Genomic DNA, 17,244 nt, shown 5'->3' with positions numbered 1-17,244 from the left:
GAGCGAGTGGAGCCACAAGGACAAACTATATTGAGAAATACTAACATAAAGAGAATAAAATAAGAAAGTAATGTATTTATTTTTACTCACATGATCGGTACAAAGCTTGATGGGAATACCAAAAGCACTTCGCAGTCAAAGATACTAAGATAAAGTTGCTGACTGGGGCAATACAAGTAACAGTTAATTCACTAATAATAAATGTTTACAGAAGTTCATTCTAACTGCAAATAGACTCACATAAGCCTTATTCTAGACTCACATAAAACTCATCATAGACTCATAATAGACTGACAATAGACTCCCAAAGACTCCCAATAGACTAACTCAAACTTGCTAAGTTCGAAGGTACTATACCCTGAGATTTAGCCGAAGGTTACATTCAGGCGTTACTAAAAAGTACATTACACTGATTCTATTGGTTCAGATTTTATGCCCTCTATTACTATTGGACAGGGATGTACCAATCGGCTAGTCAAATTTAACTAACTTTCGATACGATTTATGACTTTTAAAACTTCACTTTGGAATTTTTCTTAGCGTAATAAAATTTTACTTTGTAATTAGAGCGGGATACATAGTTCTATTTTGTACCTCAAGAAACTATTTTTTTAAAGTCTTATCTTGTAATTACAGCGGGATACATAGTTCTACTATATATCTCAAGAAACCATTTTTTAAAGTTTTACCTTGTATTTATAGCGGAATACATAGTTTTATTTTGTATCTCGCGTGACCGTTTTTTTGTATAATAATTTCTACCATCTCTTGATTGCTTGGGAATTCAAACTCAAGATTTAAATTACATTGTTGGTTGCCTGTCATGTACAATTGGTCACGCTGATTATTTATTGCTGCCATATTTTTCGTGGAAACGATAGAGTTACAATTGTGATACAATTGTTTCGCTACTTTTTAAGTTTTACGAATAAGTGTTCCTTGATATATAGGCTATTCGAATTTTTGGGTTCGTATTTTGGGCGATTTTATTTTACTAGGAAAATTTCGGGGTCTTGAAAATTGATTCCATTACAGCAGTAGTAGTGAGAACGGTAGTAGTATGGGCCCTGAGAGTTTCAATTAATTACACACAGCGGTTCCCGAGATATTGCTGGTACATCTTTTGATAACCAGCATGCAGATAGCGCCTTTTGATTTACTTGTATAGCAACATACAACTTCCCTAAAACTTTCTACTTTATACCCTATTTAAGTCATAAGATATCCAGCCTGTGCCATTTTGACAACCTGGATGCACTTAAACTATTATGATTTAGTTCAATAGTACCAATAGTAATAGTAGAAAAAGTAGCAAAAGCGGTAGTAATATTAGTAGCCTTGAAAGTTTAGCTTAATACCCTAAGGCATGGCTGGCCAGACAGGGATATTTCTGATACATCCCTTTAGTAGGCTTCATGTATATAGTGCGTTTTAATTATGTTCAACATCCCTCTCAAAATTCCCTGAAAGCTTCAACTTTTTCCTCTATTACAGCAAATAACAAAATTCCAGCCCATAGTTACTAAAATAAGATTATAATTTAAGACTCCAACGAGCAAACAAGTGCAGCCATATCCACCCCGTCATCGCAGGGTATTATTGACATTACTCCTTCTATAACTTTATTAATTTACTTTAATCAATAATAATTTAATGGCTAATGTATATAGTTTCAAACTTTTCGTAACTAGAATGAACGTGAATGAACGCACAACATGTTACCTTTTCCCCCTTATTTTCGGGTTGCAGCGGTAGCTAACAACATAGTAAGAGACGATCAGGCCCTATAGTAAAAACTAAAGTAACCCAAAACTCCTAAAAATAGATTCAGATTAAAACAAGAAGTACACAATTAGAACCGCCTTGTCCGTTAACTTAAAAGACGATCATTGGAATAACAAACCAGTGCATACATTGGACTTAGTTAGCTACTTGATTGTTTGAGGTTTCAGAGGTAACGCTGTAGCGTTGCCTATAGTAAAGGCCATACGGTTCCAATGTTTTATTATATATTTATTTTCCCAGAGGCACTTCATATGGAAGGGGTCGTCTTAGAAGCTTCAAAGGGGGCTCATTCGACTGAAAATCGAGAGTTCTAGTGCTCTTTTTAATTGTCAAAAATGATTGGAGGGCAACTAGCCCCCCCAAGCCCATAATTCCCCCAAACACATCCAATCACAATTTTGAGATAGCCATTTTGTTCAGCGTAGTTGATTTCCAGATAGAAAATATATTTTTGAGGAGGATACTCCCCCACAACCCTCAGGGCATGGGTTTTAAGTTATACCCTGGGGGCATATAAGGTTTTTATAGAAGGCGTTTTCGTAGAAACTTCCAAACAAGCTCATTCGATTGGAAATTGAAGAGCTAGTGCCCTTTTTAATAGTCGAAAGTGATTGGAATGTAACTGGCCCCCCGCCCCCCCACGCCCATTATTTCCCCAAACACATCCTATCAAAATTTTCAGATAGCCATTTTGTTCAGCGTAGTTGATTTCCAGATAGAAAATATATTTTTGAGGAGGACACTCCCCCACAACCCTCAGGGCAAGGGTTTTAAGTTATGCCCTGGGGGCATATAAGGTTTTTATAGAAGGCGTTGTCGTAGAAACTTCAAAACAGGTTCACTCGATTGGAAATTAAAGGGCTAGTGCCCTTTTTAATAGTTGAAAATGATTGAATGGCAACTAGCCCCCCCCCCCCACCCCCATCATTCCCCAAAACACATCTAATCAAAATTTTGAGAAAGCCATTTTGTTCAGCATAGTTGATTTCCAGAGAGAAAATATATTTTTGAGGAGGATACTCCCCCACATCCCTCAGGGCAAAGGTTTTAAGTTATGCCCTGGGGGAATATAAGGTTTTTATAGAATGTGTTGTCGTAGAAACTTCAAAATATGCTCATTCAATTGGAAATTAAAGGGCTACTGTCCTTTCTAATAGTCGAAAGTGATTGGAGTGTAACTAGCCCCCTCCCCCCACCCCCATCATTCCCCAAAACACATCTAATCAAAATTTTGAGAAAGCCATTTTGTTCAGCATAGTTGATTTCCAGAGAGAAAATATATTTTTGAGGAGGAAACTCCCACACAACCCTCAGGGGAAGGGTTTCAAGTTATGCCCTGGGGGCATATAATGTTTTTATATAAGGCTTTGTCGTAGAAACTTCATAAAATGCTCATTCAATTTGAAATTAAAAGGGCTAGTGCCCTTTTTAATAGTCGAAAGTGATTGGAGGGCAACTACAAATCCCCCCCACGCCCATCATTCCCCCAAACATATCCAATCAAAATTCTGATATAGCCAGTTTGTTCAGCGTAGTTGATTTCCAGATAGAAAATATGTTTTTTAGGGGGACACTCCCCCACAACCCTCTGGGCAAGGGTTTTAAGTTATGCCCTGGGGGCATATAAGGTTTTTATAGAAGGCGGTGTCGTAAAAACTTGAGAAAAGGCTCCTTCGATAGGAAATTCCGAGGGTTAGTGCCATTTTTAATAGTCGAAAGTGATTTGAGGGCAACTAACCCCCCTCTCACGCCCACCTTTTTCCCAAACACATCCAATCAAAATTTTAAGACAGCCATTTTATTAAACGTAGTTTTAAGTTCTAGAAATTAGGTCTTTGAGGATTACAACTCCCCCAAAGCCCTTAGGGCAAGGGTTGTAATTTAAGGATTCTCCGAGTCCTTCATATTATTTTTTATGGAAGAGATGCTCGTAAAAACTTTAGAGAGGGCTCATTTGATTGAAAATTGAAAGTTCTTGTTCACTTTTTAAGAGTCAAAAGATATTAAAGGGCAACTAGCCCCTCTCCCTCCTCCACGCCCTAAATGCATCAGATAATAATTTTGAGATAGACATTTTGTTAAAATCGTTCAAAGTTCTGATAACAAAAAAACTCCGGTGTCGACACAGCCCACCAGGGCTCAGGGGTAGGCGTTGTAGGCGATGTAACTTATTAAGGGGGGTTTATAACTTATGGGAAGGGGTTTTGCATGGGAAGAACATATAGGAAATCTATTATAATTATCCAATTGTAAGGTTAAAATGCATACTCTGTGATAGATGCAAAATTGCTTTGGCACACAAATTTTTTTTAAGGTAAATTCCAAACAGTCGTGATCCCTTTGTGTCAGCAAGGGAAATGGTCTAAACCCTCTTATTGGAGCTATTTTTTAATCCATTCATTGTTATCAATCGCTGTCCACCAGTTATGCAAGCTGTCTATTATTCATATATAGGGTTTTTATCAAAGAGGTAATCGTATAGACTTTGAAAAAAGCCTCATTCGATTTAAATTGAAAGTTCTAGATCCGTTTTTTAAAGTCAAAAATAATCGAACAGTAAGCACTCCCCCATGCCATAAAAACTTGAAACTTTTTGCAATGAAAAACGAACAAAAATTAAATAAAAAAAAAATTTCGAAAAATAATTCTTTCAAAAATAACATGAAAGAACCAACTTTAGTCCATAGTAACTGAAGTTATATTAAAAGATGATCATTAGGAGATCATACATAAGGGATCGATGCTGTAAATTGGAATTTTGTAAGTATCGTCGGTATCATGGTTTTAATGATAGCTGAATCACAAATTAAGAGTAATCGACCCCGAATGGCTTTGAACCTCCAACCTTTCGGCTAACGGCCCATCGTGCTAGCCACTTGCACTATGACATCAGTAATGGAAGTTGTGAAACTAACAGTATGATACATCGTGATAATCGTAGATAGTCAATATATAAAGTAATAAGTGAATGCAAAATTAATACGCGGTTATATTTCGACAAGATAATATAAGACATACATATTGGATTGATATAGTTCATTATAAATAGGGAGTATGAAATTTGTATTTATAATAAAGAACGAACTCTAGTCTATGCTAAATGGATTATATAAAAGTTATATTTAAATAAGTCCATTAGAAGAACTAACGATTGCATATATTGGACTTTTTTAGCTACCTGATTCTTTGAGGTTCGTCTCTTATTATTTCAAAGAAGAAAAAGCCATAGGCTTTTTCCTGTTTGTAATCAGGGTTTAAATAATTCAGGTTGCATTACATCCACTGCGCCATACAGGCTTTCAAAGACACAATTTTAAAATAGTTTATGTTAGGCATAAATGATTATACTATCATAGGCAGCGCGCTAGCGCTACCTAAGTTAAGAATGATGTGTGCACAATGTGTTTTTTTTCTCCATACCCGGGCACTTCGTATCGAAGGAGTTGTCGTAGAAACTTCGAAAAGGGCTCATTCGATTGGAATTTGCAGTGGCTAGTGCCCTTTTTAATTTTCGAAAGTGATTGGAGGGCAACTAGCCCCACCCACCCATCATTTCCCTAAACACATCCAATAAAAATTTGGAGATAGCCATTTTGTTCAGCGTAGTTGATTTCCAGATATAAAACATATTTTTGAGGAGGACACTCCGCCACAACCCTCAGGGCAAGGATTATAATTTATGCCCTGGGGGCATATAAGGTTGTTATTGAAATATTTGTCTTAGAAACTTGAAAAAGGGCTCATTCGATTGGAAATCCAAAGGGCTAGTACCCTTTTTAATAGTCGAAACTGATTTGAGGGCAACTAACCCCCCTCTCACGCCCAAATTTTCCCCAAACACATCCCATCAAAATTTTTAGATAGCCATTTTATTCAACGTAGTTGAAAGTTTTGGAAATTAGGTCTTTAAAGATGACAACCCCTCCCGCCCCACAGCCCTCAGGGCCGGGGTTGTAAGTTATACCCTGGGAGCATATAAAGTTTTTAGTGAAAGCGTTGTCGTAGAAACTTCAAAAGGGCTCATTCAATTGGAAATTGAAAGGGCTAGTGCCTTTTTTAATAGTCGAAAGTGATTGGAGTGCAACTATCGCTTCTCTCATGCCGGCCATTTCTCCAAACACCTAAAATCCAAACTTTGTAATATTCAATTTTTTCAATGAAGTTGAACATTTTGGAAATTAACTCGTCAAGGATGTTAACCTCCTCAGAACCCTTAGTTCAAGTGTTGTAGCCTAAGTTATACCCTGGGGCATATAAAGTTTTTATTGAAAGCGTCGTCGTAGAAACTTCAAAAGGGCTCATTCAATTGGAAATTGAAAGGGCTAGCGCTTTTTTTAATAGTTGAAAGTGATTGGATAGCGACTAACGCCCCTCTCACGCCCACCATTTTCCAAAACACAGCAAATCACAATTTTGAGATATCCATTTTCTTCAACGTAGTTGAACAATCTGGAAATTAGGTCTTTTAGGATGATAACCCCTCAGAGCCCTCAGTGCAAGGGTTTCAAGTAATATCCTGGGAGCAAATAAGGTTTATATAGAAAGTTTTTGTATTAATCATAGGCAGGGCGATCGCGCTGCCTAAGTAAAGAACGGGGACACTCGAGAACGAGACAAGAAATGGGGACTAAAGAGACAAGAAACGGGGAGTAAAGAGGAAGACACTCCCCCACAACCCTCAGGGCAAGGGTTTTAAGTTATGCCCTGGGGCATATAAGAACGATGTTGGCACAATGTATTATTTATCAATTTTAACCTTTAAAGCAGGGCACTTCATATCGAAGAAGTTGTCGTAGAAACTTTGAAAAGGGCTCTTTCAATTTCAAATAGGAGTGGCTAGTGCCCTTTTTAATAGTCAAAAGTGATTGGAAGGCAACTAACACCCCTTCAACGCCCACCATTTCCCGAAACACATCCAATCAAAATTTTGAGATACCCATTTTGTTCAGCGTAGTTGATTTTCAGATAGAAATTATGTTTTTGAGGACAGTCCCCCCAGCCCTTAGGGTAAGAGTGTTAAGTTATGCCCTGGGGGCATATATGATTTTTTATAGAAAGCTTTGTCGTAGAAACTTCAAAAAAAGCTCATTCGACTGGAGGTTCAAAGGGCTAGTGCCCTTTTTAATAGTCAAAAGTGATTGGAGGGCAACTAACCCCCCTTTCACGCACACTTTTTCCCCAAATACATCCAATCAAAACTTTGAGATAGCCATTTTATTCAACGTAGTTTTAAGTTCTGGAAATTAGGCCTTTGAGGATGACAACACCTCAACAGTCCTCAGGGCAAGGGCTGTAAATTATGCCCAGGGGGCATATAAGGTTTTTATAGAACGCGTTGTCGCAGTAACCTCAAAATGGGCTCATTCGATCGGAAATTGAAATGGCTAGTGCTCTTTTTAGTAGTCGAAAGTGATCGGAAAGCGATTAACACCCTTTCACGCCCACCATTTCCCCAAACACATCCAATAAAGATTTTGAGATATCCATTTTGTTCCACGCAGTTCAAAGTTCAGGAAATTATATCTTTGAGCAGGACCCTCCTCCCACAGTCTTCAGGGCAAGGGTTATAAGTTATGCCCTTGGGACATATAAGGTTTTTATTGAAATCTTTGTCGTAGAAACTCTAAAAGGGGCTCATTCGATTGGAAATTCAAAGGGCAAGTGTCCTTTTTAATAGTCAACAGTGATTTGAAGGCAACTAACCCCCTCTCACGCCCATCTTTTCTCCAAACACATCCAATCAATATTTTAGATAGCCATTTTATTCAACGTAGTTGAAAGTTTTGGGAATTAGGTCTTTAAAGGGGACAATCCCTCCCCCCCCCCCGACAACCTTAAGGGAAAAGGTTGTAAGCTATGTCCTGGGGGCATATAAGGTTGTTATTGAAAACGTAAAACCTTTAAAAGGGCTCATTGAATTGGAAATTGAAAAGGCTAGTGCCTTTTTTAATAGTTCAAAGTGATTGGAGAGCGACTAACGCTCCTCTCGCGCCCACCATTTTCCCAAACACATCCAATCAAAATTTTGAGATATCTATTTTGTTCAACGTAGTTGAAGGTTCTTGAAATTAGGTCTTTTAACCCCCTCAGAGCCCTCAGTGCACGGGTTGTAAGTTATGCCCTGGGGGCATATAAAGTTTATATAGAAAGTTGTTATAGAAATTTCAAAAAGGGCTCATTTGATGGGAAATTGAAATTGCCCTTTTTAATAGTCGAAAGTGAGTAGAGAGTAATTAACCCCCCCTCTTACACCCACCATTTCCCCAAAAACATTCAATCAAAGTGTAGAGATAGCCATTTTGTTCAACGCAGTTGAAAGTTCGGGAAATTATGTATTTAAGGATGACAAACCCCCTAGAGCCCCAAGTGCAAAGGTTGTAAGTTCTGCCCTGGGGGCATAAGTTTTTATAGATAGAATTGTCGTATAACTTCAAAAGGGGCTCATTCTATTCGAAATTGAGAGGGCTAGTGCCCTTTGTAATAGTCGAAAGTGATTGGAGGGTAACTAACTCCCCTCTCACGCCCACCATTCCTCCAGACACATCCAATCAAAATTTTCAGATAGCCATTTTGTTAACCGTAGTAGAAAGTTCAGGAAATTATGTCTTTGAGGATGACACCCCCCCCCCCCGCAGTACTAAGAGCAAGGGTTGTAAGTTATGCCCTTGGGGTATATAAAATTTTAGTGAAATTTTTGTCGTAGAAACTTCAAAAGGGCTCATTTGATTGGAAATTGAAAGGACTAGAACCATTTTTAATAATTAAAAGTAATTGCAGACAACTACCGCCCCTTTCACGCCCACCCTTTCCCCAAACACATCCAATCAAAATTTTGAGATAGCCATTTTGTTTAACATAGTTGAAAGCTCTGGCAATTTGGTCTTAGTGGATGACAACCACCCTAACAGACCTTAAGGTAAGGGTCGTAATTAATGCCCTGGAGGCATATAAGGTGCTTGTAGAAAGCGTTGTCGTTTCCAAAACGGCTCATTCGATTGGAAATTGAAAGGCCTAGTGCCCTTTTTAATAGTAGAAAGTGATTGGAGGGCAACTAATCCTCCTTCCACTTCCACCCTCCCCTTTGCCCATTATGTTTAAAAACGAAATAATGCCTTAAGATCAAATCAAAATGCATTGTGATAATGCTAATTCCCAATAAGGCATCTCGGCAGTATCCCAAGAATGACTGAGGGTATTATATTCAAACTTTCGGGGCTGTTTCTGCTCTTAAAATTTAACCGAATCAAAATAGCGTAAGTCTATCCAAGCTATCAAAGAAAGTAAACAGATTTTTTTGCTAATGGTATCAAGTTTTCCATTTCAGATCAACTAGAGGAGGTATGAAACTAAATTAAAACAGTACTATTTGTTTCCAGATTTTTAAAAGGGTGTATGTTGTTAGAAGTTGCTGAAAATTTTTCTCCAGCATATAAATAGCAGACCAAACTATAAAGTCTTAAAAAACGAAAAAATTTAAATTATTATTTTCTTTTTCCCTGAAAAGACTATGTCAATATAAAATGAACAGAAATTAATTAAAAAAAACTTTTTCCACAAAATGAGTTTTTCAAAGAAAAGTAAAGAACTTCATTTAACAAAAAATGAGCAAAAATAAAATCAAATAATCTACCGAGTGTGAAACTACCACAAATCAGCATCGATAAATAAACGAAACCCAAAGCAAACAGAAATTACACTAATTAACCAAGTCAAACTCAAAATGAGCAGAAATTAACATAAGTTGGGCGCAAACCCCCTATGCCTTCCCAAGCCCAGAAAAAAATGTTAACTTTACTGAAAAATACAAATGAATGTGCATTGTCAGTTTAATATACATATACTGATATTTAGTAATCAAAATGTTAATATTATTTGATTTATTAAAGTTATTAAAGTAAAAACTTTTATATCTTTTCAGCAAAGTGCAAGTTATGTTCTGGCCTTGGGAAAGCATAGGGGTTTTGAGATCGTCCACAAAATGCCAGAGATCGTCCTTGTTTTCAATTATTTGAAAAAAGATCAGAAATTATATATAATAAAAATAAGTTTTTATGCTGAAAGTAAGGAGCAGCATTAAAATGAACATAAATTATTCCGTATGTGAGGGGGACTGTCCCTTTTTTATTACCCTTCTTTTCAAGCTAAAGTTTTTTAAGCACTTTTAAAAAGGTTCTAATTACACGGTCCTTGTGTTTCAAAAAATCGTTCTTAACGAAACGGGACAAAGGGTCATTTTATGTTAATGAGTTTTTTAATTTAAGTTGTTCGTTTTCCTGTTTTGAAATGTTTTTTTACATGATGAAAGGTTGATATGAGAAAATTGAGCTTTATTTAAGTTATACTGAAACTAAGTTTCATATTTTCAATTGTAATCTTGACCAAGATGTAAATCTGGGTGACAGGATCTATAGTAAAGGTCTTAATCTATATAGTATAAGGTATAAGTATAAGGCCTAATATAGTATAAGGCCTAATATAGTATAAATAAGGTATACAGCTTAAGGTCTAATATATAGTATAAGGCCACTGTTTGATTATGACTTTAAGTTGACATGCAGTTTATTAGAAGATGACTACTTGCAAGATCTGGAAAGCTTATGGTATGCATGTGTCTTCAAAAGCTTCATACAGTTGGGATATTTGAGCCCAATCGGTTTTGCCGACGGTTAAACCATGTGCAATGGTGCTCTCTCCATTTTGGACCCTTTTCTCAGATAAAAACAAACATACATTGTTCTTGCTTTTTCAGATATTATAGATTTCCCCTGATCCTACCTCCGCGAATTGAACAGTATCTATAATAAGTACCCGACCACTAAACCGTTGTGTGTCAAATTTGAGAGTCAATGAAGTTATTTGACTTGTTAAATAATTATACGGCTCGTCTTGGCCTTATCTTCTTTCCTCTTGTTCACAGAATAAAGTATAAATTATACTTCCAACACAAGTTTATAAAAAGGGCATAGGGCAAGAAACACACTCATTATTCTAGTCAGGGGCTTTGCTCCCCACATAAAAAGCGAGAAAAGGACCACACGTAAAAAAGAATCAGCGAATTTGCTATTCATAAGCAAACAGAGATCAAATTATTCTGTGGAACTTACATCTCCCCCCATCTAAATCTCTTATTCTGTCCACTAAAGGTTAATCTATAGATTTTACTGAAAGCATACATGTTGTCTCATGACGTTATTCTATTTTTAGTATAATTAACAGCGCTGACCTTTAATCGTAATATTCCTAACCGTTTTTGCGTGCATAGCACGCAAAAACGTCATGAGACAATGATAGGATGATTATCATGATAATTTATGATATTTGATTATTATGATAATATGATTAATAAGGATGATTAGGACCAAAGCTTTTAGCATCTCTCCTTGTTATGGAAAGTGAGAGGAAGTAGTCAGTCTGGACTTGTGTCATTTAAAGCTAGTACCAGGACCTCAATTAGAGGAAAGTATGAAACTGAGATGGGAAGAACATTAAGTGATACATTGATATCTCAAGTAATCAGCAATATTCTCATAGATGATATTCTCAAGTTATGTAGCTACTTTATTAAGCGATGGTGAGAACAGCAACTATAACGAATCGAAAAAAAATGCCATTTTTTATAATAATAGATGAACCGACGAATGTGGGTCCATCAGAACATTTGGCCATCTGTTTTTCATTCTGTAGTGATGCGCCTGGCTCTACTATTGAATATCTATTTCAATTTTTTGGTTGTGGTGCTAGTAAAGTTGCGGTTTTGTTGAAAGATATCGATATTCATACGGTGAAAGTTGAAGACTATTGAAAATTTATTAAAACTTACCCACCCCTAAAGAAAGCTATTGTTTAAATCTGAGATATGTTTTGGATCACATATATGTACTAATATTCTTTATAACACGAAACGGACAATGACACGAAAACGGGCAAAGAAACTCTTTGGCAACAATTTTAATAGCATCAATCCTGCAAACCAAACATGGGCGCCTATATACTTAATTTTAGGGGGGCTTACTTAGTCTAATTGGCACTTTCGATACTATATAATAGAAATTTCAAACCAAATTATAAAAATATAAGGCAATGTCATTCAGCCACGGAGGGGGGATGCCCCTCCCTTTCCCCCTTATGGATCGTTCATTAAACCAAATTGGGAAATAAGTAATTTTATGTAGATTCATCCTCTCCTGCCGTGAATATGAGATCGTAAAACTGTTGGCATGAGTTAAGGCTTCAGACACTGACAAAGAAACAGTGGCGATTGTTTCCGAACTCTAAATTTATGCCACACCTGTTCCACAATACATTTCTAGTTTTTCTATTTACAGGTTGTTTTTACAAAAATTTCACACCCGTTTCGTTTTTGGCAAACCGATAAAAGACAAAATTCTTTTCATATGATTTTTATAGCTTTATTTTATGGGATAATGAACCAAATATACGATGATTTTATCTGATGGACAAATCAATTGTATGACAATCATTCCTGGCGTAAGTTCTTGTTCATCAGTCAAAGAATATTCATTAGTTTTGAAATAATGCAGATATAGTTGTCCTATATATGATTATCGCCTTTATGTGCTTTATTGTTGCCATCCTTCTAAAAAATAAGCAAATTAAAGCCTCATTTTGAGGAAAAAAACAAAGTAACAAAGACAATATATGTGCAAGCTAAAGTAATAGAGTATCAAAGTATGTTTCAGCCATTTTTTTTACTTCAAAACACTTTCGGAATTTATGTCGACATTTCAGCACAATCTGTTTACAACTAAACGTTCCAATCCTGTGCTTTGGTTCTAGAATCTACTTCGTAAAAACATTATATTCACTATCCAAATTCATATTGTATTAAACCCCACTGAGCCTAATATCAAAACTGAAGCAAATTTATAGTCCGTTCGGACACATAGAAAAACGAACCAGAAAAACGATAAGTATGAGGACAGCTTGGTAAAGTTGTGATGAAAGACTTGAGAGCCAGGGCTAATTAGAGTAAACCCAAGACGGGCAGTCTCTATGAGAGGTAAAGCTGGCCTTACTTTTTCAGAGTTGTATAAAAATTATTATTTTCCCCCTCTTGATGATAGTTTGTCATCCTAGGGCACAATTAAGGTTGATAGGCATACAGTGAAGGTAATTCAGATCGGCTTCCTCTTCTTCGGCAGAAAACACTTTGACTCAACTTTAGGGTCCTTAAGGCTTCGAAGTTGGCTGATGCTCCTTCTTGGCATTGACCTTTATTCATCCAAGAGAGGAAAGAGCAAAACTACTAGCTACCAGTTTTGTGAGCTATTTAAAGGCAACTGCTTGTGTATTCTTTATATATCTCTCCAAACTCAAAACCTTAGCTTCACCCCTGCTTAAACTTGCAAAGTCTCTATGCCAAGTTTATTTTTTTTTGCAAAGTATCTTCCTATTTCACATTATTTTTATACACAAAATTTCTTGATAAAAACTAATGGTTCTTGATAAGAACCACAAAATATTGAACTTTCACATTCTTACCAGAATAAATTTTTGCACCGGCATTCCCGAAAATCTCTGAATTTTGAAGCTTGTTTTCAAATTTTAAGTGGTCATTCACACCACTTAGGCGTAATGGTAGTTGCACCTTGCTTCCAAGCTTCTCCGTTCACACAGAGGGTTCTTTCTTGAACCTGGTTCTATGAGACCGGCCAATCATGGCTTATGAATTTGGTGTAAGAATTGAAAGTTGAAATATATCGATGAGGAGGCTTAGGACTTAACATTCTTGTATGGAGTTTTGTCCGGATTTGGACTATATATGCCAATGGAAGGCAAAGCTGACAAAGCAAAATGAAGGATATGGATAATCTTCAGAGAGCCAAAAACGTTGTTTGAATGTCAATTCCAGCTGTAAATCAAATGGATGCTTTAAAAGGACACTGTATATTGGATACTTTTAAGGATAAATTTTTTGTTCTCCACATGCACAATAAGTCATTCAAGAAAATCAGCTCTTATTAAATTCTATACCTGTACCACTTGTTCTCCCTCCATTCCTGTTAAATTTCTTGCCGATAATCATCAATGTAATTGGTATATGAAACTAAGAGAGAGAAGGAAATAATAAATGAAAAATAAAATCAAAAAGGTGAGAAAACGAGGATTTTGTCAGCCAGTGGCAAAATATGAAGATGAAGAACAAGCAAATTTTTCAACAAGGACCTCCGTCAAGTCGTCCTCAGTGCAAAGAAATCAAACCTTTCGAAGTGTGCTTGACAAAGAGAGAACAGATACTAGAACAGATTTGAGTATCTGTTCTCTCTTTGTCAAGCACACTTCGAAAGGTTAGATTTTTTTTTCTTTCTTTTGCACTGAGGACGACTTGGCGGAGGTTCTCTCTTAGCTTATTTCCTTTCCTCTCTTAGTTTCATTTGTCATGTATAGCCAGTTTGGTCTTAGAATGTATTTAATGTAATTGGTTAAAACTTAGTTTTTGTTGCTGGTGAGTTGATCCAAATTGAACTATCTTTACGCTTGGGACTATAATTCTGGGACCAGTGAGAACGGGAAGTTTTTGTCAAGTCGAAAGGATTAAGCGGCCGTTAACACGGGGCATAGTTGTAGTTGTAGTCGTAACTACGACTACGACTTGGCAAAAACTTCTTATTCACACGGGTCTCAGAGTCACAATCATAGGCGTAATAATGATTCAATTTGGATCCACTCAACTGCAGCTAAGCCCAGGTTTCAACCAATTACATAGAAGATTAATGGCAAGAGATTTGACAGGAATGAAGGGTGAGCAAATGGTAAAATATGGAATGGCATAAGAGCTGATTTTCTTGAACAACTTAATGTGCATGTGGAGAACAAAAGGTTTCTATATGATGAAACAAAGAAAATTACAAGAATGCTTCGATGAAGCAAAATGCATGGGAGGCGATTGGGAGGTCACTTGCTCAAAAGTTGCATTTCCAAGTACAACTTGGAATGCTTGCTTAGTAAAGCCAAGGCAAATAGTCTCAGTGAAAAGCAAAGCTGGCATAACCCTTTTTCAAAATTGTATAAAAATAAAATAATTTCCCTTATTGATAGACTCTTGTCAAATTTCTTGCCACTAAATTTTGATGTAATTGGTTAAAGCCGAGTCTTAGTTGATGTTGAAATCTTCCAAATCAGTTGTTTTGTTCAACTATTTTGTGCTGTTGCAATAATTTGTAGGCTCCTAGATGATAAAGCAGTCAAGCGGTTTGAAATTCTTTAGTGAGTCCGAATCCAATTTTTATGTTTTATTAGTTGAGGGTCGACTACAGTTCAAAGAAGAAAAGAGCAAGAAAAGTTAAGAGCGCATTTTTGAGCCACTATGTCAATAGCCGTTACTATGTTAACCAGTCACTGGGCCAATGACTGCTTAACTTTACGCGTCTTTTCATCGATTTCAGTGACTGGAGCTCTTAAAGCCCAGTGACTGAAAAGCTCACTGGTGACATTACACAAAGACGCACAAACATCCACTGAGCTCACTGGTGTCCCGCAAGAATATCCAGTGATCTCTTCAGTGACTAGGCCAGTGACGCAAAAATGTGCTCTAACATTTCCGGTTATATTTTTCATATTTCTTCTTTGAACCCTTGGCAATGAACAAATATAATGGTCATACATAACCATCATACTAAAAACAAAAATTCTAACAAGACTTCCACTATCTTAAATTCAATGCAATCATTGGCAAAATCACAATCTAATTTCACCTTTTTTTTTACTTAAATTTATGTTACATCGTTACATAAATTGAATTTGGACGCACTTTCTCATTTTAGTTATTTCAGTCCCACTAATTTTTGATTGTAAATGTGCTTTTATACTGATATTCTAAATGCTCGTTTCTTATTAAAAAGGTGCTTTCATATTGATGCTTAAATTGCTCGTTGAATATTCCTATGCTTTAGTCCCTGGAGACATCGGAAAGAAAAATTTACGGGGAGTGAAGGGAGTTCTCGTGAAACCAATTCTATTAAGGTTGTGATAAACAGATTAGATGATATAGTTGTCTTTATTGAAGTCATTTTTTGTCAACTATTTCGTAATTTTGCAATAATTCGTAGGCTCATAGATGATAAAACAGCCAAGCAGGTCGCAATTCTTGAGTGGGTCCAAATCCAATTTTTATGTATGACAAGTTGAAGATCAACCGCAATTCAAAGAAGAAAAAAGTAAGAAAAGCAACATTCCCATTTGGATTTGTCATATTTCTTCTTTAAACCCTTGGCGGTATTAAATGTTTGCTGCATTGTCTTATAAAAAGAATTTGGACCCACTTCCCTCCTCTTAGGTTTTTCCTGTTCACGAAGTTTTAGTGTAATGAATCATAATTTTCTTAAGTTTTGTCTCCCATATACCTCAGCAGAAGGATATCCTTTAGTTTTTCCACATAAATTATTTGAAAGAGTTAGTTTCTGATCAACTATTAGTTGTATTAATCATAAGGTCATCAATAGCTACGATCTATGTTCGTGGAATTCACTTCGGTATTTTCGGAGGAAAGAAAAGTTTCAATTACCCGAACGCACTGTAATAGTCCAGATAGTCCATTTTTTGGAAAAACTGGATGAAAAAGTATCAGTGTAAACGAGTATTGCTTTCCCTTTTTTCTGTTTTCTCAAAAGAAAATAAGCTGACGGCTTTTCCTCTTTTCTTTTTTTGTTCCTTTTACACGCTATGAGCAGACTACGCAGAAGAAAAGAAAAGAAAGTACTCAGTGGGACGAATTCCCGTTTTCTACAGTAAGCCTCATTTACGTTTAAGCGGGTTCTGAGGAATGGGGGGGGGGGGCTGGCGTTAAAGTTGAGAAGAGTGGAAGTGCTGCACAAAGCGGAGAATCAGCACCACCTAGGTAAAATCAATCTTACTTTTTTATAGTTGATAGAAGGCATTAGAGCCGACTTTTCTTGCTGGAGAATTTAAAAATGTGGAAAACTGCGCGGGGGGATCCCAAGGGGATTGGCCATTATTTTCAATTTGAAAAGCTTGTTGATACCAGCGCGAGCGACGCGAAGTGTCGTGAGCCGCAAATATTTGGAAATTGACATTTTTATAGGAAAGTGACACTATTTTGCCACCGAAAGGGGTACCAAAAAAACCTGCTGAGTGGCAACCCTGGTAATTACTGGAAATGATTTATATTAAGGTCTTAAATTTATCTTAATTAATCCATTTAAGGTAGCACTTGAAATCAGACTATATACAGCAAGATTTTCTGGAGACATTGTTGGAGATCTGATTTGTCCTATATGCTCATTTGTTTCAGAAGAACCTGTTCAGGTTTGTAGGTTATGCAAATAAGCAACCAACAGGCTAGCCTACTCATATAGCAAAGGCTGTCTTAAATCTTTTTTGTGAAATAGGGCTTAGAAACTGGGCTAAAAGAACTTGAATTTTCAGTCTTAGCTTTTTCTTTATTTGGAATTTTGGTCAATATATACCAAATCATATTAT

General features: G+C 36.5%; 1 long non-coding RNA gene across 1 annotated transcript in view; it reads left to right on the top strand.

Moving 5' to 3' along the window:
* The first annotated feature begins 16,946 nt into the window (after positions 1 to 16,946).
* The window catches only part of LOC148945766 (uncharacterized), a 41,962-nt gene continuing 41,664 nt past the window's right edge, over positions 16,947 to 17,244 (top strand). Inside the window, exon 1 of the long non-coding RNA XR_016142512.1 lies at positions 16,947 to 17,070. This is a non-coding gene — a long non-coding RNA (uncharacterized LOC148945766). The remainder of the gene's footprint in view (positions 17,071 to 17,244) is intronic.

Source organism: Artemia sp. Qi Xiang Cuo, chromosome 12, assembly GCF_049724085.1.
Source record: "Artemia sp. Qi Xiang Cuo chromosome 12, ASM4972408v1, whole genome shotgun sequence".
NCBI classification, from domain to species: domain Eukaryota; kingdom Metazoa; phylum Arthropoda; class Branchiopoda; order Anostraca; family Artemiidae; genus Artemia; species Artemia sp. Qi Xiang Cuo.
The sequence above is the reverse complement of the archived record's forward strand: the minus strand, read 5'-3'. Positions and strand labels throughout refer to the sequence as shown.